At 33.3% G+C, this 27,377-nt stretch overlaps 1 protein-coding gene across 1 annotated transcript in view; it reads left to right on the top strand.

The window, feature by feature from the left end:
• Positions 1-15,841: 15,841 nt before the first annotated feature.
• LOC127864680 (vasorin-like) overlaps positions 15,842-27,377 on the top strand; it is a 42,734-nt gene continuing 31,198 nt past the window's right edge. Inside the window, exon 1 of the mRNA XM_052404547.1 lies at positions 15,842-15,910. The gene's annotated coding sequence lies outside the window, so the exon portion shown is untranslated. The remainder of the gene's footprint in view (positions 15,911-27,377) is intronic.

The raw sequence follows: 27,377 nt of genomic DNA, 5'->3' as shown, positions 1-27,377 counted from the left end.
CTTTTGTGACCGGTCTTTGTCCGTCGTCCGTCTGTCTGTCATCCGTCCGTCCACATTTGTTCGTAAACACTCTAGAATCCACATTTATTGTCCGATCATCATCAAACTTGGTAAGAAGCTTTGCCCCAATGAAGTCTCGGTCGAGTTGGAATCTGGATTGTGCCGGGTCAAAAACTAGGTCACTAGGTCAAAAAACAAACAAACTTGTAAACACTGTAGAAGTAACATTTCATGCCCAATCTTCAAGTAACTTTGTCAAAATGTTCGTCCTAATGATATGTTGGTTGAGTTCAAAAGTGGTTCCGGTCCGTTGAAAAACATGGCGGCCAGTAGGCGGGGCAGTTTTCCTAATTTGGCTATAGAGAAACCTTGTAAACACTCTAGAAGTAACAATTTTTGCCCAATCATCATGAAAATTGGTCGAAACATTCAGACCTGTTTACTTCTACGGATTCGCCGTAGTTACTACGGATTATTTGGCTAAACTACGCACTACGGATTTGTACTGAAAAACTACGGATCCATCGATCAAAATGGTCAAATTTCAGATTTTAATCGTACTTTCGCTTATTTTCGGTCTTAACGGGTAATTTATCAATCATAATCATTTGGCGCTTGTGTAGTAAAAAACGTTGAAATTCAAGCCTCCCGGGGAACGAGTGCTGATCAAGCTTGTCGAGTCGTCACCGAACTGACATGTGTATTGGTTCGCAAATTTAGCCGAATATATACGATTTTACGTTGCTATCCAGTATACACATCTCTCTATTGTGGAGAATACCGACGATAGTCAATGTATCGGGATTGAGCACGCCCGTTTTTACACACGTCCAAGATGGCGGCAAGCAGACGAGAAATTGCGATTAACGGCGAAAATAAGAAATACCATTCACATTAAAAATGGATATCATATGGTCATAAGGGAATAATGTAATGCGTGTGTCAATTAACGCAACATACTACGTTTGAGATTTAAAAAAACACAAATATGTATCAGAAATCTGCACAGTGAATGTGCGTCACGGAAACGAGTGTTGGAAAATTGGAGTTTAGTCTACTCACAAACTTAGAGCATTTATTATAATAAGATGAGTATCGTTCGAAAATCGAAAGAGACAAACATGATTTGATTTATATGTTAGTTGATCTGTGTCTAATCAGATTCATATGCATATTCTGCTTTATTATGTTTGTTACGCTGTACAGTTTAATGAAATAGCATTGAACTGAGGTTGTCAAGTGCAAGATATTGAAAGGTAAACAAATAAAATATATTATTCTAACTCCATTTAATACTGTAACATCATTAACACAACAAGAACACTAAAGGATGTTTGTCAATATTTGTTTATGTTTTCCCCTTATGATATTTAATTTAAAAAATACTGAATTAAATTAATAGCTACTCTTAAAGAGCTTATGATCAAATGGTGTATTTAAGAATCTATAGATTATTGCAAGTTTAATATGCATGTGGATGGATATTATCTAAATATTTTAAGAAGACATTGAAGCAGCACTTTATAATATAAAATGCTGTCAAACATGCACTGAAAAACAATTTTAATTTTGTTACTTATATTCATATGTATAATGCTTAATGTCTACAAATTTCATGGTTTATCGCGTTTTTTCCAATTTCATGGTTTATCGCGCTAATTTTCCCAATCCAAATGGCACAGGCTGTAAAACATCAAAGCAAAAAAAAAATAAACTAACAGATTTTATTATTAGCAAGTAAATTTATCTAATGTTTTATGTACCGTTAAACTGATATGTGACCCAGTCATGGTGTTTTAATGCTCAAAATGATTGAAAAGTTTAAAACTACTGACAACAGCCCCAAACTACTGAGAGATGCCCTCCATACTACTGAGAAGCAATCGGTAGGGTAAACAGGTCTGAACATTGTTTTTATTGATATCTCGGACGAGTTAAAAAATGGTGCAGATCGTTGATAAACATGGCCGCCAGTGGGTGGGGCATTTTTCTCTATATGTATATAGTGAAAATATGTGAACACTCTAGAAGTCACATTTTTGGCCCAATTTTCATGAAATTTGGTCAGAACATTTGTTTTCTTGATATGAGAGTTGAGTTCGAAAATGGTTCCGGTTAGTTGAATAACATGGCTGCCAGGGAGGGGGGGGGGCAGTTTTTCTTATTTGGCTATAGAGAAACTTTGTAACCACTCGTGAAGTCACAATTTTAGCCCAATCATCATGAAAGTTGCTCAAAACATTGGTTTTATTGATATCTCAGACGAGTTTGAAAATGATCCAGATCGGTGAAAAAACATGGCCGCAAATGGGCGGGGCATTTTTCTCTATACATGTATGTATATAGTGAAAACATGTGAACACTCTAGAAGTTATATTTTTGGCCCAATTTTTATCAGGCCTTGACACTAAATTTTTTGACAGGGTACCCGGAGGGAACCCTACTTTCAACTTTTGGTGGCCCTCATCCAAACTATGGAGTCCTCTTGTTTCAACACACAGCTACTCTCGGCGTAAGGGCAAATAAGTACAAGAAGCATACTTGTACACATTTTTATTTCCTATATTCAATTCTGTTGCCATTTAAAGCAGACCCATTAAAAGCTCATAGCCTTGTCTTGTAAACTTTTGATATCATGTATTTCATCAATATCATCAGCATCGTCATCCTTGTCATAATCATCTTCAGCATTATCATCTTCAGCATTGCCCTTCGCCGCCAGAACTTAGCGTTTCGGAAGTTCTTATTATAAACTTTTAAGAAAGAAAAGGTAATTACGCGCATTCAGAGGTTTCACTGGCTCAACAAAACTTGTTGCAACTTTTTCGCGCCGTGAAAACTGTCGATTATTCCAACCTTATTAAGAAGAACAATCATTTAAAGAAACCTTACTACATTAATGTCATTACCTATATTATCACTTTAAAAAGTATATTATTACATAAAAAACAATAAGTACCTTCATAAGTCATACAGTATAGCATTGCGCTGGCACATTGTAGCAAATAGTAGCTCTATACACTATAGCATTGCGCTGGCACATTGTAGCAAATAGTAGCTCTATACAGTATAGCATTGCGCTGACACATTGTAGCAAATAGTAGTTCTATACAGTATAGCATTGCGCTGGCACATTGTAGCAAATAGTAGCTCTATACACTATAGCATTGCTGGCACATTGTAGCAAATAGTAGCTCTATACAGTATAGCATTGCGCTGGCACATTGTAGCAAATAGTAGTTCTATACACTATAGCATTGCTGGCACATTGTAGCAAATAGTAGCTCTATACACTATAGCATTGCGCTGACACATTGTAGCAAATAGTAGTTCTATACAGTATAGCATTGCGCTGGCACATTGTAGCAAATAGTAGCTCTAGACAGTATAGCATTGCGCTGCTTATATAGTAGCTCTATACAGTATAGCATTGCGCTGGTTATATAGTAGCTCTATACAGTATAACATTGCGCTGGTTATATTCAATGGACAAGACAAAACAATTACATGGAAAGTCCTTCATAATTCATCATATTGAAACAACCAAATGATGTGCGCATACTCATTTAAAATGGCTGTTTTTATTCAATCATCATTGTATTCGAACTATTAATATCCGAGTTTTTGCGCGCAACTGATCACGAGCATGGTTCTCTCATATCCCTGCCTCTTTTACACACAACGTTATGATGATTAATGTTCTTAAAAATGATGTAGAAATTTTCTACTATTCTGTAACATATATACTATTGTTTATACCGAAGCGATTCATTATGAATCAATGCACAATGTCGAGTAGATCATGCTCAAGAGATCATCCTTGCAGAAATTTTAATCCTCGAAATTTGTTTGATAACGGGGTAGTCTCAGTACATTAAAAACCGTTAATTTCAAAATCCCATTACCGTTTTTAGTCAAAATATTTAAGTTTGGCTATGTTATACCAAAATGTAGTTATCTATATGCAAACCAAATCAAAAGTAAGCACTGACGGAATAAGATATACTTAATAACCTCAGTACCTAACGAAACTTCTAAGTTAAGTGAAATTTCGCACAAATAATGCATAATGACTTAAAGCTTACAATGATAACTATTTGCGTCTTCCTTGTGTCAACAAAAAGTAATATTATATATAATTATTTAAACAATGCACAATATTAATAGAGTTATGTCTTAAAATGGAATATTTATAAACATCAATCATAAATTGTCCGGTAATACATGCTTAACATTTTTAAATGGATTTGTATCATTTAAATTAATATATCATAACCTACGAATGGTTAAACCAAACGCAGTCCAAATAAATTTGCCTCCAAATGAATGAGGGAAAAAGTCATTCAGTTCGACATATATTTTATCACCGGTCTGTACTTCTACCAATGTAGATATTACAGTTTTAAAAGCACCGACTACTGCGCAATTGCAGTCTATATGGTCTCGACGGGTTGATGCCAACTCGTGATCGTGACATAGCTGGCTGTTGAACCGGTATATTGCATGCCTGACCAAAGGTGTCTCGTCTACGCTTTCTTGTCATCAGGGTAAGCTGCACTGTAACCGATGGTGGACGGAAGAATAAATCAGATATTCCGTGAAAGGTACAATCAGTCGACCATGCCAAAGCTGGACACCGTTTCTGAGGAACCCTGTTTGTTTGCAAGTAGAGCATATAATGGTCACAAGCAGTTCGTGATAACTTTGGGGAAAATCTTTCATTATACATATCCATTAAAGTCAAATTTATACAACCGATACTGATTTACCCAGTGTCCAAACTAGCAATTAATTTATTCCAACAGGTACGGATAACAAGCATTGTGTATGAAATGCGCCTTCAATGTTGTGAGTTCACTACCCATTATAACAGGTGGTCGTATAATAATAGGTTACATCGTTTAATAAACTTTCACAAAAATCGCGGATAACAACATACCAACAGCTAACTTCAATATTTAAAGGGCTAGCATTTCTGAAACAAGTTGTACTTCCAACAAGTTTGGCTGCTTGCTTTTTGTGAGTAAATATAGTTGAGACGAACTCTTTTACTGGAACGTGATCTGTTAGAAAACAAAAGAACAATATAGTATTCAAGTAATTCTAAAACGCGGCCTATACACAGGTGAATAATCAATGGGGCATTATTAAAGGTTCAAAGTGTGAATGACGATTAGACTTTAAAGGGGCCTTTTCACAGATTTTGGCATTTTTTAACTTATTCATTAAATGCTTTATATCGATAAATGTAAACATTGGATCGTAAAAGCTCCAGTAAAAAATCAAGAATAAAATAAAAAAAAGGAAAAGAACATTGCCCGGACCAGGTCTCGAACCAGTGACCCCTGTAGTCCTGCCAGAGTCCTGAAGTAAAAACGCTTTAGCCTACTGAGCTATTCCGCCGAGGACACATACTTGATGTATTTTATACCTTATATAAGCAATCTTCGTAGTTTCACAAAATTTAACGACAAAAACAGAACTCTCCAAATTATTCAATCGTTTCGCGTTGCAACACTTAATAATTTTTAGGTTTTAAAATCGTCAAAAGATGCATATAATGGCTATATTAGACCATGGTAAATGTTCAGTATTACTGTTTCCTCACAAATATCATAACTAAAACGAAAATTTGCGAATCTGAAACAACTTTTTTCAATTTTGTCAATTTACCAAAGCGTGAAAAGATCCCTTTAAGTCAACTTCTTATCACAGCTTCGAAAATTAAAAAGCGGACATGCCGTATCGCAATAACAGTACGGACCTTAAATGATAATACAATTAAACCAGTAACGATTATGGGAGTACGGACCTTAAATGATAATACAATTAAACCAGTAACGATTATGGATGATAATACAATTAAACCGGTAACGATAATGATAATACAATTAAACCAGTAACGATTATGGGTAATCGAAAGCTGTAGCCGTTTAAATTCTATAAAGATGTAATAATCTGGAAATGTCGCGCATTAAAATTGATAAATGATTTTGATCGTTTTAATGTTGAAAATAACAGCGGAAATGACCAACAAGCATGACCGCGTGGCGAAGGCCTATTTGTTGCACAGAACATGGTTTTGAGTCCTGATGGGATAAACTATCGTCAATACATGTGCATGTACATTTTAAAATTATATGTTAAAGCGGCATTTTCACAGATTTTGGCATGTTTTGAAGTTTGTAATAAAATGCTTTCTATTGATTAATGTAAACATTTGTTCTAAAAAGTTCCCGTTAAAATCAAGAATACAATTAAAATAAGAAAAAAAGTAACCCTCAACAGGACTCGAACAACTGACCCTTGGAGTCCTGGCGTAAAATGTCTCCGACTTAGACCTCTCGACCGTTCTTCTGCATACCATATTAGATGTATTTTATACTATATATAAGCAATCATCGTAGTTTCACAAAATCTAGCGACAACAACATAACTCTACAAATCATTCATTTGTTTCGCGTTGCAACGCTTTATAATTTTTCAGATTTTTAAACCGTCAAAATATGCATATAATGGCTATATTAAAGCATGGTAAATGTTTAGTATAACTGCCACCACACACATATCATAACTAAATAGAAAATTTGAGAATCCGAAACAACTTTTTTAAATTTCGTCAGTTTACCAAAACGTGAAAAGGCCCCTTTAACAAATTCATCAGTAATGAAAATATATCATTAACATACTGTTCAGATATTCCGTAACAAATAAATCATTGCATTTCTTTATATCTCCATATGTTGACTTCTCGCCTGTTGAATATATACACTGCATTTGACATGGACAGTTCTACGTATAAATGATAGCAAACCATTTAGACTACATGTTTACAAGTGAATGCTATTGTGCAACAAAAAAATCCAATTCAAACAAAAAACCATCCTCGTGATATCATTTAAGTGTGTAAATGGACGATGTTATTTGTTATAAAACATTTTTATACTATAAAGCATTCTCTCAAATTCATATTAATCAATATAACTATAAATCATCATCATAATGTAATACCCATATATATGACTTATGTTTAGGAATTGTTTCTCATACATTCGTAGACATGAACGGTTCATAGACCATATCACGTGAACTCACATGCTCGTAACGCAGTATACACTATAAACAGAGTAAAATATGTAATAGCAAAATCAAACATAATGCGATGACAATACTCCCCCCGTTGTTTACAGTCAATAAATACATTTGTTGAAATATAAAGTTTGCATATGCAATCAGCATTGCGTCATGTAACTTAAATTAATACACTGATGCCTTGAACAATGATTCAATATCGATGACAGCTGCATTTTGGGAAAAAAGCATATACGTAAAAACAAAACCAAACTAACTTCATGCAAGGCTGTTGATAAAGCTGTACCCTGAAGGCTCATTTTTTGAAGAACAGCCCGTATGATTAAATGTATCGATATGTTTCTTGTACGTCCACGAACAGATATCGCAACTGTCACCAGGACCAGAAACAAACATCCACAGGAAATGACTGAGGAATGTTTCATTACATAATCTTTCAGTATATCGAACGCCATAATTAGTCCGGCTGATTGTTCTTAAACTTTCAATCTTAACAATTATACATGTCCACTGAAATGTATATCTTTTATTAGACAATTCTATTCCGCTTTATTAATTAACTTTAAAATATTAGACGAGAATGTGTTCGATTTGTTCGCCCCATACAATTTGAGCCTCGCCAATAAAACTCGAAACCCGCCTTACACGGGAAAAAGGCGGCCAATATGGATGTCTCTTATTAACATGACATGATGCATACAGCAGTTGTAGCAAACTATATTTTGATGCCATACATCCTGGGCTCGAATTTCGGGGCGGGCAATATTGTGTATTCAGCTTTTTGCATGCTATTATAAATGCATTTAATTTAAAATATGTTAACCATTAACTGTAAATAAACATATTGAATAACTTTTTTGTAAATAAAAAAATCGGTGATCAAGTCCCTTTAAGTGCTGCGGCCAGAGTAAACTTTATGTAAGATAGTATTTCATAACGGCTGTTTGTGACAAATAAACTGTTCATAACAAAAACATTTCTGCTTCGAGAGATAAGTGTACTAATTTCCTGAAATATATATAGCTTACACAAAATAAGGACCACGCCATACAAAACATAAGCCTTATTTAGATAACCACTTCCGAGTCTAAAGTAACATGCGATTGCCTTCTATATACACAATTAACAATGCACTCATGTATACATGTTCACAAACAATTTGCAAACGAGTGTTTTATATATAATTCTCCTTGTTAACAAAAAGGGTTTAATGGGGATGGCGGAACGGAGCAAACATAGATTTAAACATAACTACTTAATATACTTGTGTTAAAATGCTGTAATATAAGCAAAACTCTCACGTAGCTTGTACTTGAAGGATACGAAATTACAAGCGAGCATCACTGCATCATTTAGTGTATGCATAGTAAATATATAGCTTTAAATCAAGCTTAAAAATACATTGACATTGTCTCCTCAGCATCGGAAGTCTGTTTGCGGAGATACAACATTTATACAGTAATAACATGTCGGTCAAAATGGATTAATATCAATAAACCATAAATTAGTTTTCGTTCCTACATGGATTTGTTTTATGGGGCAGTTTTGTATATTAAATTATTATTTCAAAATTTTTCCAGGGGCTTAAAATAACGTGTTTGTAAAAAAAGTAAATTCTTTTTGAAAAAATAATATTTCAGTGTCGAGTGTTTTTGATAATTTAACTCCATAAAAAGTATGCGCAACTGAATTAATAAAAATAAATAAATAATTGTTCAGCCATTTGTTCAGTATATGCTGCGATCAGTTTTACTCGTAGTACACTCATTAAGCATATCTCCAATGTTGCCCGTGTGTATATGTTCAATCATTGTCTGCAGTGAACCAAACACATATGTAAGATTATCCATCATTTAAAAAAAAATAGTCCTTTCATTTCTTCATTTAAAAGGTTATCATTCTTTATAGTAATGTCTGGTCAATAATGGTTATCATCATCATCATCATCATTATCATCATCATTATCATCATCATCAGCAGCAGCAGCAGCATCAGCATCATCATCATCATCATCATCATCGTCGTCGTCGTCGTCGTCGTCATCACCATCATCATTTTCATCATCATCATCATCAGCAGCAGCAGCATCATCATCAGCATCATCATCATCATCATCATCATCATCATCATCATCAACATCTTAATCATCAACATCATCATATTCATCATCATCATCATCATCATTATCATCAGCATCATCAACATAATCAACATCAATACCATAATCATCATCGTCGTTTTCAGCATCATCAAATAAAGCAACAGCAGCAACATCGTCAGTAGCAGAACCAACATATTAAGCATCATTACCACCACCATTATCACCATCATTGTTATCATAATCAGCATCATCATCATCACCGTCATTATCTTCACCATCATAATCATCATCATCATCATCATCATCAAAGCAAACATATTAATAACACATTCAATAAATTCAGTTGATAACAGTATCCAATAAAGATTTGCGAATGAAGAATTCAGTTCGAGAAATATCGGTTATTTAAAAAAAGGGAAATAATTCTGATCATCGATTTGATTTACAAATCTGAATTCGCCTTGTGCGATATACAATTTGAAAATCATCACTATACTCATCTCAAATAAAATGCGGATAATCATTAACAAATGACTACAATTAACAATTAATCGAGTTCAAACCACTTCTACTACCGCCATTACTGCTGCTGCTACTGTCTATGCTACTGCTACTGCTACTGCTACTACAAATACTACTGCTTTATCTACTACTTCTACTACTACTTATACTTATACAACTACTACTACTATTACAACAACTACTACAACAACAACAACTACTACTACTATTACTACTACTAATATTACTACTACTACTTCTACTTATGATAATAATTAAAATAATAATAATAATTATTATTATTATACACATATGTTAATTTACTACTCAACTTATTTAACAATATCATAGCATTAACACATACATTCAACGATTATTACAAGCAAATACATTAATAATAGTATTATTAATCAGCCCAAAAGGTACATGACCTGTCATCATAGGCCTATACAGCCAGTAGTGCAATTGGAAATGATATCCAGTATTTCTTTACGAACATCTTCCTTAAACCGAACACATATATAGTGTTTCAACGCGAAATTTAATGAATCAAGCTTCACTTTCGGTTTGGATAGTTGTGTGAAACGTACATTCATTGTAAAATGTGGTAGAATAATGTTGGTAAAAGATACAGTTTTGATAATAGGTCAACATGCAATCCAACATAACATCATCAGTGTTATTTCTAGCAACATTTCGGCAAAAAGACAATAGACGGATCCATTCTATACATAGATGCTGACGTCACTACGTTATTGTCACCTCTATACTTAGATGCATCACGCACCTCCATTTGGAGGCATTTATGACTACGACACAAAGAAGTTCGCGGATGAATGAACAATTTGCTTTATAAGTAAACATTCATGTTATGATTACAGATTTAAAAGTTAAGTATTATTTTGTTCAGTCTTACGGTCTTATGTTAGTATCAATTAAAATTTTCGTTAGTTTTCAACAATTTCGCTCTTTATTCATTTTTTTTTAAACTGTACTTTCACTTTCGGTTGTATAACAACATGTATCCTTTATTGACGAAAGTTTGCAATGAAATAGCGTTTTCAAAACCGCTTTAAAAGTTTCAGAAGGTGTGTCTGATGCATATTTGAATAGACGCAATGTCATAGCTATATTGCCGACTAGTATGGGAACAATTTGATATTTCAAGTGTCTCCATTTGCATTGCAAGAGAAGTTCAAATTGACTTGTTCAGTTTGTTAGTTTGTTAGTTAGTCAGTTAGCTCTAACAAATTTTATAATACCGACGTCCCATCATATAATCATCATCACAATCAGCAGCAGCATTATCATGTTCATCATCATCATCGTCAGCAGCAGCAGCAGCAGCAGCAGCAGCAGCAGCAGCAGCAGCATTGTGTTGTATAATCAGAATTCAATACAAATACAAACACAAACATTACAACTCTTACTACTGCTACAACTAATTAATTAATTATCTACTACTACAACAAGAACAATTACTTCAACTACTACTATTACTGATATTACTTCTACTGCTACTAGTCTCGTACTACTACTACTACTACTACTACTACTACTACTACGACTAGTACTACTACTACTACTACTACTACTACTACTACTACTACTACTACTACTACTACTACTACGTCTACTACTACTACTACTACTACTACTACTACTACTACTACTATTACTACTACTACTACTACATCTACTACTACTACTACTACTACTACTACTATTACTACTACTACTACAACTACTACTACTACTACTACTACTACTACTACTACTACTACTTCTACTACTACTACTACTTCTACTACTACTACTACTACTACTACTACTACTACTACTATTACTACTACCACCACCACCACCACCACAACCACCACCACTACTACTACAATACTACTACCTCTTGGTACACCAGTACTTGTTGTCCATGGAAACGATAATGAGAACTCTCCCAGAGTATGGATCGAACCCATGCACAGCGGACAACATTCTCTACACCACAGCGACCATGAATTAATATTTGACCCCATGTGCAACATAATTCACCTTATTACAAAAAACATGGAATTCACAACATGACTATAAATGCTTTAAAATAAATGTAAATGTGAAATTTGAAACAAAACAACCTAAGCAATACATAATAAGAAACACTACATTATTGAAACACTGATACCATGAACATTTTAGGGTATTGCACCTTATGTACATTTACCAGACCATTTATGTACTACCGGTACTTCGAAACTTTACGTACCACCTACATAAAATATAGGTGTTATTGTCCATTCATTCATAGCAGTCCTAATGAATCACGGTCATTCTCTAAACATGATTAAAGTCTGAAGATGGAAATAATTTGATTTTTTTACAGTTTGAACATTAAGGTCATTCTGTCTTCTCTTCAAAGTATCACATATCAATTTTACAATATAAAACAAACATTTTAGACTTTATAATCCTTAATCAGGATAAGATAAGAGACAAATGAATTTTTAGCCGGATTTTTTTCGAAAAAATCTCGGCTTATAGATTGATGTTGTCGGGCGGGCGGGCGGGCGGGCGGGGTGGCGGCGTGCTCGAAAATGTTAAAGTTCTTATTTCATGGTATAACTTTGGTATGCTTGGACCTAGAGTCTTCAAACTTGACATGAAGGTTGGCCAGGATTAACAGATGACCACTGGTCATTTCAAGGTCATTCATTTGAAGGTCAAGGTCACTGTGACCTTCAATATAAAAAATGTTAAAGTTGTTATAACTTTGGTATGCTTGGACCTAGAGTCTTGAAACTTGACATGAAGGTTGGCCATAACTAGTTAGTAGCCACTGGTCATTTCAAGGTCATTCATTTGAAGGTCAAGGTCACTGTGACCTTGAATGTAAAAATGTTAAAGTTCTTATTTCATGGTATAACTTTGGTATGCTTGGACCTAGAGTCTTCAAACTTGACATGAAAGTTGGCCAGGATTAACAGATGACCACTGGTCATTTCAAGGTCATTCATTTGAAGGTGAAGGTCACTGTGACCTTCAATATAAAAATGTTAAAGTTGTTATAACTTTGGTATGCTTGGACCTAGAGTCTTGAAACTTGACATGAAGGTTGGCCAGAACTAGTAAGTAACCACTGGACATTTCAAGGTCATTCATTTGAAGGTCAAGGTCACTGTGACCTTGAATGTAAAAATGTTAAAGTTGTTAATACTTTGGTATGCTTAGACCTAGAGTCTTCAAACTTGATATGAAGGTTGGCCAGAACTAGTAGATGACCACTGGTCATTTTAAGGTCAAGGTCACCGTGACCTTGAATGTAAAAATGTTAAAATTCTTATTTCATGGTATAACTTTCTTATGCTTGGACTTACAGTCTTCAAACTGGACATGAAGGTTGGCCAGCACTAGTAGATGACAATTGGTCATTTTAAGGTCATTGAAGGTCAAGGTCACTGTGACCTTGAATGTTAAAAATTAAAAGTTGTTTTAACTTTCGTATGCTTGGACATGGACTTTGCCATGACTAACAGATGACCACTGGTCAAGAGAACAACTGGTCATTTTAAAGTCTTTCAATTGACAGTGACCTTAAATGAGATCAAACTTTCCTAATTGTCAATTCAAGTTCATATTTGTGACCTTAAATGTTATTGTTGTTCATGTATATGCATGCATTCAAAACATAACACAAGGTTTGCTCATGCCTTGAAAAGTACTTACATTTCATTTTGACCTTTGAACAATATTTCAGTAATTTAAGTATTGCATTGACAAAAACACGAAAGGTACTTTCCTGTCATTTAAATCAAAAATCCGGCTTCAATGCGGTCATCTCCGACCGCGGAACTCTTGTTATAATTTACTTCAATTTCAGGTAAGACTAATAAATCAGTATTAAGTACTACATGTACTTGGGCTTATAAATTACACTAAGACACTTAGTGACACTTGGACAATCTGACAAAAAATAAAATCTATGGCCAATATATAGGTCTAAATTCATAAATACTATCACACAAAATACTTTTCATCAATAACACACATTCATATTAAATGAGTTATCTCTATTTATTTTATGCTTTCCGGTGGTTTATAGAGAAATATCAGTGAAATAAAACTGGTATTTCACTGTTTTAAACAGTGACAAATAACAGTGAAAAATAACGATATTTTTCACTGTTTTACTGTGAAATGACGTCATTTTTTTCAACGAAATGACGTTATAAATCCAGCGACATTATCCAATTAAACTCTTTTACAATGTAAATAAACGGTGAAAAAGCATAAAATAAAAAGAAAATTTGTCGGATTCGATGGATTATCGATTTTAATTCACTCGTGATAATAAAAAATACATATTTTCACTCGTGGCTGTGCCACTCGTGAAAATATTATTTTATATGATCACTCGTGAAATAAAATCGATATTCCATCGAATCCAACAAATATCCTCTATATATTATAAATATGGTACATAAAGTGTCAGATAGTGGTACATAAAGTGTCGGTACATAAACGGAGTGGTATGTAAGGTGTGACATTCAACATTTAAAAAATCAGTAAACAATTTATGGACTTCATTGTTTTGCATATACGCAATCAAAGCATATTTATTAAAAATTTAAACACACTGTTCATGGCTGTATCTTTTTATTTATAGATGCATCAACTATTCTGGTTATAAATACATTTTTAAAAATAATAAATGAAATTTATTAAAAAAAATTTAAAGGTAAGTGACCTTGACCTTTGACCTAGTGACCCCAAAATGGGTGTGGTGTGTAGAAATCATCAAGGTGCATATACATATAAAGTTTCAAAGTTATAGGAGGAAGCACTTTGATTTTAGAGCCGATGTAAAGGTTTTAGCACGACGCGGACATCTGACGACGAGCTGTCCATGACAATACCTAGGGTTTTCCCTGAAAACAGCCGAGCTCAAATTGAGCATACAGTGTTTTCTTTCGTTCAAATTTCGGTCCGGTAAGAGGACCTTTCAATGGAAAAAGTCTATATTTTTCCCAAATAGGACCTAAAGATTCCCAATGGAAGGTTTCCACACAAAAAAATATTTTAATACTTATATAAACATATAAACATGTAAATTATCTCAAAGTCAAGCTAAAGAAGTTGAACCTTAAAATATATCTTATTGAAATCACTGTTATTATCAATTTCAAAGTATTTTTAATCATAAAAGCAACAATATTAATCTCCCAAATTAACTCAAAAGAACACGTTATTTTCCAATTTAAAGGGACCCGGCCCCATTCCCAAGATAGTGAGAAAAAAACACTGGCATATAAATTTAATGGAAAACATACAATATTATGTCAAGAAAAATAATGCTGTAAAAATCTCACCTGCTCGTCTTTGATGTTGCAATAAGCACATTCAGCATTTTCAGTATCTACTAATTAAATATATGAAAGTGCCAAATGTCCAAGATACCATGACGTCCTCCTCAAAATGTTAGATCCTTCTAATTCCATTTTATTTTATCCCTGATTAATCCTCTCACACAGTAGGCCTACATGTACGATTCCTTGTAATGTTCACAGCGTTTATTTTAAATCGTTTACGTTCTCAAATTTCAGCAGGTATTTAATTTATTTATGATTTAGATTTATTTACCATTTCGAAGATACAGCATTGCAACGTGTTTAGTTAGTCTAATTCCGTGTTTAGTGATTCTTACAAACAAAAGACTGACATGAAAAGTGGCTCCTTTTGAAGCACAAACTGCATCCAAATATATATTACAGCTGGCCCGGTTTGATGGGGCCTGTTTTTGATAATAATTAATTACCATTTTTCACTTCCGTGTTTATTATGTTTACCAACGCCATGATGGACAAAAATCCGTTTCCCACAATGCTTAACGCGCATTCACACAGGTCAATAAGACCGGTGTGACACAATGTAGACGGATCATGTTTTGTTAGGTTAAGTAGCAGTATAAGCAAAATGGATTTTTAAGAAAAGAGCCCTAAATTCCGGATTATTCCGCAGATAGTCGATGTATCACGATTGACTGTTAAGTTCTTGAATCAACAGCCATATATTGTATAGCTTGTGAGATTCATGTCTGACCAATCAGTGACAATCTTACTGATCACGTGGATTTGTCGGTTGATTTGCTAACTGCGCATTCGTATTCAAGTCAGTGGCTGTAAAGGTTGAGTTGATTTATATTAAGTAATCGGAGTATAGGCATTTGTAAGTAACTTTTATTTGTTTCTCAATTTAAGCATGTATGTGTTTTGTTAATATTAGTGTAGCATTATCTTAGGTGTTCGTTAGAACCGTAAAATGTTAAATTGCGATTCTATGTGTAAACATTCGCAATAATGTGTTCATTGTATCAACAGCAAATAATTTTGAGAGTGTTTCTTCTAATTAAATTCGTTTCGTAAGGACTTCATGAAACGTATTTATGTGCGGCAGACATTGTTCATTATTACATTTGCATAGATACAATTTAGAAAACAAACTATACAGTTTATCAATTAAGAGTTCGTTCCTCTGCTGGTTTAAATAAAACATAATTTTATGTAAAGGTTATTGAAATATAAGGTTTATCTCATGCCTATCCTCTCTTTTATAAATGATTGACCGTGTGCCTTTATATGGTTGTTGTATTAAAAAACAGTGAGCACATTCACACAAACTTGAAGACTTTAATTTACAATGGTGCATATACATGTCGTTTGGTCATAGTAAGCATTTTGTATATGTACTGACAGCTTCTCAATTTGGTATCAACGGATAATTTGAAAGGCTGTATGACAATTGATTTTAAATTAATTTCTTCTTAATTATTTAGTCCTTTCAATGTATTTATTTGTTTCAACGTTGTGCTGTGTTGGTTTAAGTAATAATATGTTATATACATATTTACATGCTTTGGTAGAGTATGTTTTTATAATAAGCATATATGAATATTCAATGTGAAGCAGTTTTTCCATTCCATAGAATTGCATTTTATGACCGTGTACATACAAGTGTGTGTGTTTCACTTATGTATAGTCGAAATTCAACAGGTATTTCTAAGATACTGATGGCTGTATTCCTTTAAGTAGATCCGGCATTAACATGTTCACTGGATAACATAAAACGAGTGTTAAGGAATGTTAACATATAACCATGGGAACACATTTATTAAGCCAATTAACCAAAGATTATCAACATCGGCCTAAGGTGAGGTAAACAAACTCGCATTTCGCGACATATTGTGAATTTGAAAGCACATTCAAATTGAGTAAAAAACTGCATGATTATTAAATTACGAATCTCAATATGCAATTCAACTTGTATAGTTATCGAGTGAATAAATAATGTCAAAATCGTTTATTACTACTACTACTTATTCTACTACTTCCACTCCTACAACAACAACAACAATTACTAATACTTCAACTACTACTACTGCCACTGCTACTACTACAACTTCTACTTCTACTACTACTACTACTACTACTACTACTACTACTACTACTACTACTACTACTACTACTACTACTTCTACTACTTTTTCTATTAATACTTCTTCTAATTCTTAGCGGTTTCTGTGTGTTGCACCGTATTTATGCTATAATCAATATTTGGTTGGTATTGTGCGCCGAAGTACGTGTTAATATTGGATTTTTGAACCTTAAAATACAAGTTACCCCTCAATGTCATGTCCACCAAAATCATCTTCAATATCATCAAATTAATGTTCATCATCATCATCGTCTTCTGCATCACTTCAAACAACGCTTATCATTAGCAGCATTAACGTGAATATAATTGCAATAACGACAACGACGAAACCAATGATGATTGATTTGAAAATGCGTAATAACACCTATGAAGACAATCTGACATCTTAGAAATCTTAAAAGTTTACATGTGGTTGTACAACATTAAGTGCATCCCTATCTACAAAATCCATGTAACAATGCAACGTATGTGTTGGTATCGAACAACCCCAAGTGCTTTGTCGTAAAATTGCGGTACTACATTGGTGAATGGTTTGTTAATAATTAATTTAAGAGCACTAATACTAAATTACGAAATCTCATGTTGATAGGTGTAGCAGCGTCTTGTTTAGGTAGGATATAAAACACTGTTGCATTAAGAGTGCCACTGAGTGATCAGCTTACACCAAATCCCTAAAGGTGGGTTGGTTACATTGCTTGACAGCGGTTCTTTTAACGGTGAACTATATACGTTGTTTGACATACATCGGCATTACTTGAAATATATTGAACATCTCAATTCACATGCTTAGTGCCGAAAATCTCAAAGCGTTACGATGTGTATCTTATAGTGTCTGATTCCTGTATTACTCAACGCCCAATTAGATCTAATGAATAAATTCCGCTGTCGATACTTTGTTTTATGTTTTGTATTTCTTGGCAACGCTAAATGTGTGTTCTTAAAATTGTGTAATACTGTGTTAAGGCGATCACAGTCAATCCTAATGTTAACCAAATACAACTTAGATTCTTAATGGTATTTAACTGGATCGTCGTTTTTAGTCTAAAGAGTTTGATATTACCTAGAAATAAACGCTTACGATCGAATTAATCGGCTAAGGTTACTATTTGTTAACATTCCTACAAGGTGTTTTTAACGTTATATAAGGCCTTCATGTCATTATATTGAGTTTATACCGGATACAGCTCCTATCTGAAAGATTGTGGAGCGTGTTGTAACTTTGTTGAGAACAATTCGTATCTCAAGTGGGACACTGTTCGCAGTTCAAGCTGTTTGTTTCGGTCATGCGCGTTTTAGTCAGCATTATAGCCGGAAGTGCGCTAACACTGATGCGAATGTTATACAAAGATGTATCATCATCATCATCATCATCATCATCATCATCATCATTATCATCACCACCAACACTCACCAGCACTTATCGGTAATGATTTTCTAGCGATTGCATGATTCCGGTCTTAAACTGGTTCGTCTTGCACGCACACCAAATAATACTTCAGTTAGATTCTTGATTTTTTTTTGCTTTTGACCATTACCTATGTTTTCATGTGTCCATATCACAAAGCTTGACATTGCTTATGCAATTTGTTGCAAATGAGTTACGTGGTCGACTTCATGGAATACTCCAACATTGTAAAAGGGACACTTATTATTATAGACATAATATTTTTTGACAACATTTAAAATGCCGACGGAAAGCAATCTAAGTATTTTATCACACCTCATAAAGTTCATAAACACTTATATAATATTACTTTCGTTTTTATTTGAAGGTTTCACAGATTTTAGTGAGAAGAAGAGCAATAGTTAAATTAAGATTATGTAGTCAACAATTGTACAATCAGTAAGGCGTATAGTTTACTATATTGTGTTTTTTTTTACAAATCGTATTTTTTTTTTCCTCTAAGGATTGATGGTGTTATGTAGATTGCGTTCAAGTGTTTCCATTTAGATATATGCCTGAACAATATATGAGAGTTCTGAGTGTTCTCTTTAATGCGGAAGATTTTAGTCGGCTATTCTGCTCATAATTTTATTTCTTCAAGAGAAAGTAAACGTTGTCTGAGGCACTTGCGAAACTAAACACTTCATCATGCGTCTATGTACTTAATGTTTTCGTTTTGTGAAACCGTTTGGTTCGTTAAAGAGTCCTTTTTGAAATTAAAAGTTGTACTGACAAGATAAAGTGAAAGGTATTTGTTGTTTCCATGGCGCTCGTACACAATCGAATACTAGCGTTATAACTGTGGTTTACGGAAACTCTTAAGATGTTTTTCGGCAAAACACAACAACAACAATTCAATAGATACATATTATTTTTATTTTTGGCAGTTTGTTTATGAAATACCGAAAACTAGCACCTATAAATATGAATATGTATCATTTTGAACATACACTTCTGTTTGAGTAACGCAATAAACTATCTTAACCCCCCACACACTTTCAATTAAATTAGGCCATTTAAACGAATAACTTATTATAAGTCCATGCTATTTTAACATTTCGAGCTCAAAATAAAAACGCCTCTCTAAAAGCAACAATATGAAACCTTTTTTAGAGGCAGAATTACTGTGATTAAGAAAGCTTGGAATTGACACAAGACAAGTATTTACGTATTGAATTTAGATTTCCATTGTAAGTTTGAATGTTGCAATACCACAACAATCAATAGCGTTGATTATATATAAATCACTATGATCGTCAATCAGCTCGTCCGCCTGTAGGTTCCTGTTTGTGCCCGTATGTCCTGATTGTTTTCCGCTCACTTACCAATCCGTTAAAGAAGATAACTGCAAACCTAAATGATAATAGAGATTGTGTGTCGAGTTCAAGAACAATCCGGTAAACTTCATGGTCAATTATTTGATTGTTGATTATTTGAAAAGCCGACATACATTCCGTTTGATGATTTTTTTAATTGCCAGCCGGACTTCAAAACAATAATGCCGAATCATTATTAAATGTGTGGTGTGTTGGACGCAAAATCTGGGTGCTTTTAAGGGAAAAGTAAAAATATGATGCTCTTTTGATTAAAACAAGTTTGTTAATGTTCTGTAAATTAACATGAAATTGCAAATTTCAAAATAATAAGGAACTCATTAGAGCATACAAGATATTGTGTTGTTCACTTGCACAAGATGGTTACCTGTACGCTCACGCGTCAAAATAAAGTACATAGCATCCCACCTCTATATACAGGGGCATTTATCACAGTGGAACTAATCGCCTTTCATAAATGCTGTCGATAATTCAAATTTCAGATTTGTTCACGGTGTTGCAAACTAAAATAACACAGTTACAATGTCGTAATGAAGTTGATTTTATCCAGTAGGTTATGCGAGCTTAGACTAATGTAAACGTGTGTGAAGTTCGCCTATTTAGCCTATTTAGGGTAAGGGTGAGTTACAATGTTAATAACACAGTTACACTGTCGGAATGAAGTTTACTTTATCCAGTAGGTTATGCGAGCTTAGACTAATGTACCTCCTTTTTAAACGTTAAAGCCGGCTAGTGTCCCGATTAACGATATGTTTTATTTCAATCATTTAAACATGTAATAGTAAGAAAGCAAATGTATCAAGGATCATTAACAATTGTTGCCGGTAATGATAACAATTAATCAATGAACTGTTTTCGACTTCTCATACATTGAGTAATTGTCTGTCTGTTTGATTACCCAAATTGTCATTGTTATTCGAAAACCTACAACTGCGATCATTTCAGTCATGAATAATTCATATAAAGGACTGTGTAACTAAGGGCAATGTTCCAATTTAATTTGTAGTTTCATTACCGGGATATCAGTCGTTGTCATCCAATTGTGTTGTGCTTCGTTGTTTTCTCTCCAGACATCTGCTTTAAACTCGTTGATGTCATGAGATGTTCCCATATTCAAGATGAGCGAACCCGAGCCTGCTAAAATATTGGTTCTATTATTCCGCCTGTGTGTTTTGAAGCGAGTGTTTGGAACTTAATGAAGTAGAACACCTTTCTTAAAGCCATGTTTGTGTGGACGAACCAAATACATTCAATAAAATAATTGAATGATAAATAATTCATTTTAATTACAATTATTTACATTATTGATTTCAGGAGACATGCCAATTATGTTGATAAGACTAAACCATGTGTTGACACAAATGCTTAATATGTAAAAGCATTATCATATACAAATATTATATAAAATGTATTCAAAGTTTGTCTATATAACCGTACAAATAGACGCGTACAATAACTGTGAGTGTAGTAGAGCTACAGTCAGCAACTTTGACCTGAAGGGACTAACATACAAAATAAATAGTCATGCGTTCAAATATTTACGAAATGTTACCGCAAATTGGATTAGTTTACATTAAATCCGAATCCCGTATGGTCCAATCTTTGTATGCATTTGCCCTGCCTTTTCTTTATTTAAGATTGTGAAATGAATATATATTACATTTCACATTTTAAAACCACATATGTGTAATGCAGCTTCTAACAAAATCGCCCAAAATGCAATCACACTCGGTAAACAGGTTGTCGGCCGTTAGATTTCGATACAAGCATAGTACTTCGATAAACGCACCCGAACAGTTAATATTTTAACGTAGTTTCCAATGATATGCCCCAAAATAGTGCAGGCACACTTATGATAAAGGAAATAGCCACACGAGGAAATTAGCGACCGCTTAATGCCTTTTAAACGTGAGGAGGAAAGTAACATTCAGAAATAGGCACTACTTTTGATTTAGTGACGTAACAGTTCCGTCAACTATTTTATATAAAAAACGCTAAACTGTGTTATATTTTACAAACATGGGTTTATTCAATTAAGATGGTACGTATCTGTCTTGTAATGTCTAGTATTAAACTTGTATTATATATCTTACAAAGTAGCCAGCAACACAATTTAAGTAAGACGGATGAACCCAGACAATTGTACTTAACTTCCGTATCAATCTACATTCGCTTTCACTCGAGAACATCAACGGATTATCATGATGTGTTTTATTCAACAAAGAAAGCTCAATTCAATTGAGAAGGGCATTATCTTCCTTTCATTGTAAGTTATTCAACTATTATAATACATATGAGAAAGTAAGTAGCAAAAATAAGTATTTGTAAAAGGGAATCGGACCAACTCAAACAACTATCCGTTATAGGAATGTCCCGTAAAATCCGAATAAATTACTTTCGATTTCATTAGAAACACACATGTAGTGTCATGATTCACACATTCAAACGAAGATGTCATTATTGTTATTTGTTTTTACTGTTATTTGATTATACAGTGGTTATTGAGTCGTGCGTTGTTTTTCAAAAACGTTTTAATAGTATCAATTACTATAGCAGGTATTTAAAAGTGTACACGTTATAACTGTAAATAATATATATTGTGTTGCAATGGGCAATGTTGACGGTCTGATATAAACTGAATCTTTTTAAGAATCGATCATGAATTTATGTTGTTTGTATTGGAAAGAGCATTTATTGAAAACAGATACATTTTGAACTATCGACTACATTTAAAAGCATAACAGCAACAATTCATTTCTATTTACTACGTCATCTTTAATCTCCAAGTATAAAGACCACCATGTATTTTAACGATGTGGTGTTTAACGGATAGCTAAAAATTCGTATTCCAACCTATATAAACTGAATTTGCCAGATAAAAAATTATTATATTATTATTATTATTATTATTACTATTATTATTATTATTATTATTATTATTATAGACAAATGTCTTGCCTATTGAAACATGTTAGCGGTTTTTAATTTCAACCAACATTAATATTTGATAACAGTGTTAGATTCATAATTTGAGTGTGTTCTGGATTATTTTACATGCACAGTTGTCAATGTTTCTCCGTGCAGAGAAAGTCATCGATTATACACTGTTTTATACGCATTATGTAAAAAGTCGGTACACTGTTTAAGACAGGAAACCCGTGTCGGGCCCGATGCTAGTTTCCGTGTGGTTTAAGGATTAGGGTTAGTAACGTTTAACCTTACAACAATATACCCCTTCTTCGGAAAATGTGCTCAAAGCACATGGCCATATTCCGGTGATTTTTTTTATATATGTTCCGTACTCCAGGTACTTTGAAGTATTTTTAAGTGTTCACAGGGTACTTCTCAGTATTACCTAAGCCGGTAATGACAAAACGAGCCGACATGAATGACGTTATTAATGATGTAAACATCACACCCAGCGGACACAAGAAAATACCGCAAAATGTTTTAGTGCTTAATAATATTTATATTGAAATTAATTGTTATTATACGTTGGTTTTATAAAAACTAAGCTGCGAAAATACTATTATATTTACTTATATATTATACCTACATGGCATTGTATAACAAAATAATGAAAACCGATTTATATTGCAAGCTTGGATATGCGAACTCGATACATATTACAACACAATACTTACAGTTATAAATAGCGAAGGGGATTGCCTTAGCTTTGATCTCTCCTATATGCATTGGTCGCAATTGGATGTTTCGAAAATTGTGTTTATTTGGAAGTGTGTAAGCGAACCTTTTCTTTATTTAACCTTATTTATATTACCGCTCATCTCAAGCGTCATTTGCATGTTTGTTCTTTCGTTTTCAAATTGAATTTAATGGCGACAGCATTTTCAGTTGGCAATTAAACAATCGGAATCTGATCGTCTAACAATCATAATTTTCTAAATCCTCTCCGAGTTTAAAAGGTAAGTTTTCAATGCCTATAGCAAATATATTTGCATGACAAGAGATTATATTTTGACTCTCATCGGTTCTAACCAACCCTCTTTGAGTTTAATGAGGACTTTAAATAACCATTGAAAATGTATGAAAATGTAATACTGTTTAATGTTTAAGTTTTACCACTTTTTATTTATTTGCTTTGTATTACCAAGTATAATGACGATCCTTCGCATGATACTGAATCTACACTGAAAGTAGGTCATTTTCTCTTGGAAAGTTATGATTCCCTTATAATTGTGTGCTTGTTTAAGAGTGTAATAAATTTGTTTTTATTCAATTCTATGTGAAAAAAGTAATACTATTTGAATACTAATGTAAAAGTTATCTATCTAACTAGTATTAATATAAAAATCTCACGCGTAACATACCTTAGCAACCAAGCATGTAGGCCAGCCGATGAGAAGCCGTTTACTTATATTTAGATTATTACTAGGAGCTACAGTTAATCAGTTATTTGGCAAAATATAGCCAATCTATATACGGCGTTTTTGTTTGTGTATGTCCAAAAATACAGATACAACTACAGGTGAGGATATAAAACATGGATATCTTTCACTTAACATTCAAAGGTGTTTTAATTATGAAGGCCTCTATCGATGTATACAAATGCTACACACAGTTTCTTTCTTAAATGATCTTTATCTGCAATTAACAAGCAACGTAATGAAACATTCAAACATTGTTTCCGTTTTCTTATGTATCCAGTAAAACGGCTATATTCAGTTTCGTGTAGTCAATAACTGTCAACAACGTGACCAGCTTCGTTTTGAATGAAACTTGAACAACAATATTCATGTTCATCAATAAACATTTCGGGTTCTTTGCATCAATCATTAAGTGAATGAAAAAGTGTAAGGTGGGATATTATATATGTGTGTGTGACTTTAATTGATTACAATATCCGATTAAAGAAAACATAATGCATCCAATTAAAAAAAGGCCAATTGTTATTGAAATTACAACATTTTAACTATTCAGTGATTGTAATATCTGACATATCAAATATGTTATATTAGACAAACACTAAATTAAATAAACAATTCATAGTTAAAGGAAAATAGGAGACTTCACTACTATGTCATCACATTTTCAACTAGTGTATTATTTCAATTGATTTTAACAATTTTACGAGAAAGTGGTTATCAAAAAAATGTTAATTGATCAATTCAATTTATCATGGATTATAAAGAACAAGTGATTATGCAACAATGCAGACATGTTTGTGTATGACATACAATGATGTGTTAATATTGTCTACAGCAACAATAATGTTTCCAATATAAATACATATTTAACTTGTCATTGTGAACACTTTTAGGATGTGTCTGTGGTTAATCCGATATTGATTTAAAACATCACTTACATTTAACATGACCAAATATTGCCAAATCCACTGTTGAACCAACTTTCTATTGAGACCAATCTCTCTGTGTAGGTTCTAATACCAAACTTTATCACCGGCAGTGAACGATTAGTTTCAAGTCATAGTTATGTTTTATTTCGTCACTTACAATTGCAATTACAAACTGTATATATCATAGATGAATGACATCTTAACACTTTTTCACAGATTTAAGAATGTTTTAGAATGCTTTAAATTTATAATGTAAATATCGGAAATAAAGATGTCAAGAATAAATCCAGAATACAATATATTAACGCCTGTCCACCAACCAAAAACCTTTGGAGTAAAAGTATTTCGCTAAAACCAATCGGCTATTTACTATTGTAGTTGTAAATGTATTGTATACTGTTTCTTAGCAGTTCACGCTTGGTGCCAACATATAATGATAACACATAAACAACCCGAATCATTCAATCGTTTTGCGTTTGTAAAGCTATATAATTTTCAGGTTTTTAAATCATCAAATGATGCAAGTAATAAGTATTTTAGAATTTCATAATTCGTTATTATAATTGTATAATCGCAAATAAACAACTACACCAAACATGTGCAAATGTGAATCTTGTTTTTAAATTTTCACAATTTACCTAAACCTGAACAGTTCCCATTAAATTGTGTGCCCATATATTTTAGTTATTTATTTCGTGATGTTTACATTAATTGTGATAGAAATTGATCAGACCTAAGAAGAATATGCATTTGGCTGCATAGAATTAAAGCGCGTGCTATTAAAAAACATGTGGTTTTAGATAAAGGCACATGTATCGGCTCAACTGTTTGTTATTTGCGCTTGCTTGAAATGCCCATAAGTACTGCAAACTAGCCTATAATTGACTATACAGCATGACTATGACGTATAGATGATTAAAACGTACTACTTAGTTTGATGAATAGTAGCTTTTTATCGCTATAGTCCAAATTTTCAGGAAACGTTAGATGATCGCAAGCGATTAACTAGCAATCTCGATATTTAAAATGCAAAACTCAAACGATTTGTCGAGTTAAAGGGCAAAAGTATAGACACATTTGTTAAATATTTGTATTTTCTTCCGGGAAACGATATATAACAGATTAAACATGCCTTTGTAGGTAAAAACACATGGCGTGTGTCGGCTAATTTCCAATTTGCAAAACGCAATGCGTAAACATCAATTGTTTAACCTTAAACATTGTCATCCCGATAAAATAATTCAGTAATTTATTAATAATTGATTGCCGCAATGAAACAGTATGTGTAAACGTTCAAAACGTTTCTTAATACTTCTAATTATGACAGACTACAAAATACTATGAAATCGTGAACAACTAAAACAGCCATGGTCTTTCAACCCGTTAATGATTGGGCCATTCGTCTTGTATTGTATATGATAGGGATCATTATAGTTAAGTGTAGTAGGGATCGCAAATATTTTGTCACAATTTTTCAAAAAAACTTATATTGGTAATTGAATGCAACTTTCGATGCTATTAGAATACAAATTGTTATGTAATTTAACTCAACCTAAGCACACTTGTCGAACTAAACTAATGCCCAAAACGGGGTACCAAACGTCAGTATGGGAGATACTTAACATGACACTGCATCAAAAGAGCTTCCCGATTAAATTAAACGTGACCCTTAGTATTACCAATGTATCCTCTATTAAGGCAACATGAAAACTCGGAATCGGCAATTTAATGTTTAAACACCCATGCCACTCGTGTATCATTATATCTCACACTAGTAGGGCATTGTTAGAAATATTTATCAAGGTAAACTACTAATATTCAGAAATGAATATATTAAAATAACACCAAATGTCTTTTAAATGCAACGAACCAGATTCAGAGTACAGCCAATAATTACAGACAAAGACATTTTATAATCAAATAATGTATTTTATTCAAGTCACATTCAAGCCGCTGATGTATTATTAAAAGGCAAGGTAGGAGCAGTTATACTTGGGCTTCATTTATCTAAACAAATACCTGTTTTGACGACGACCATGATCACTGGATTGCTGCCATTGTAACGAAAACATTAACAAAACATTATAAACAATGTATGTTCGTGAC

Source organism: Dreissena polymorpha, chromosome 1 (assembly GCF_020536995.1).
Source record: "Dreissena polymorpha isolate Duluth1 chromosome 1, UMN_Dpol_1.0, whole genome shotgun sequence".
In the NCBI taxonomy this organism is placed as follows: Eukaryota; Metazoa; Mollusca; class Bivalvia; order Myida; family Dreissenidae; genus Dreissena; species Dreissena polymorpha.
Note: the sequence above shows the minus strand (reverse complement) of the source record. Positions and strands in the feature narration are given on the sequence as shown.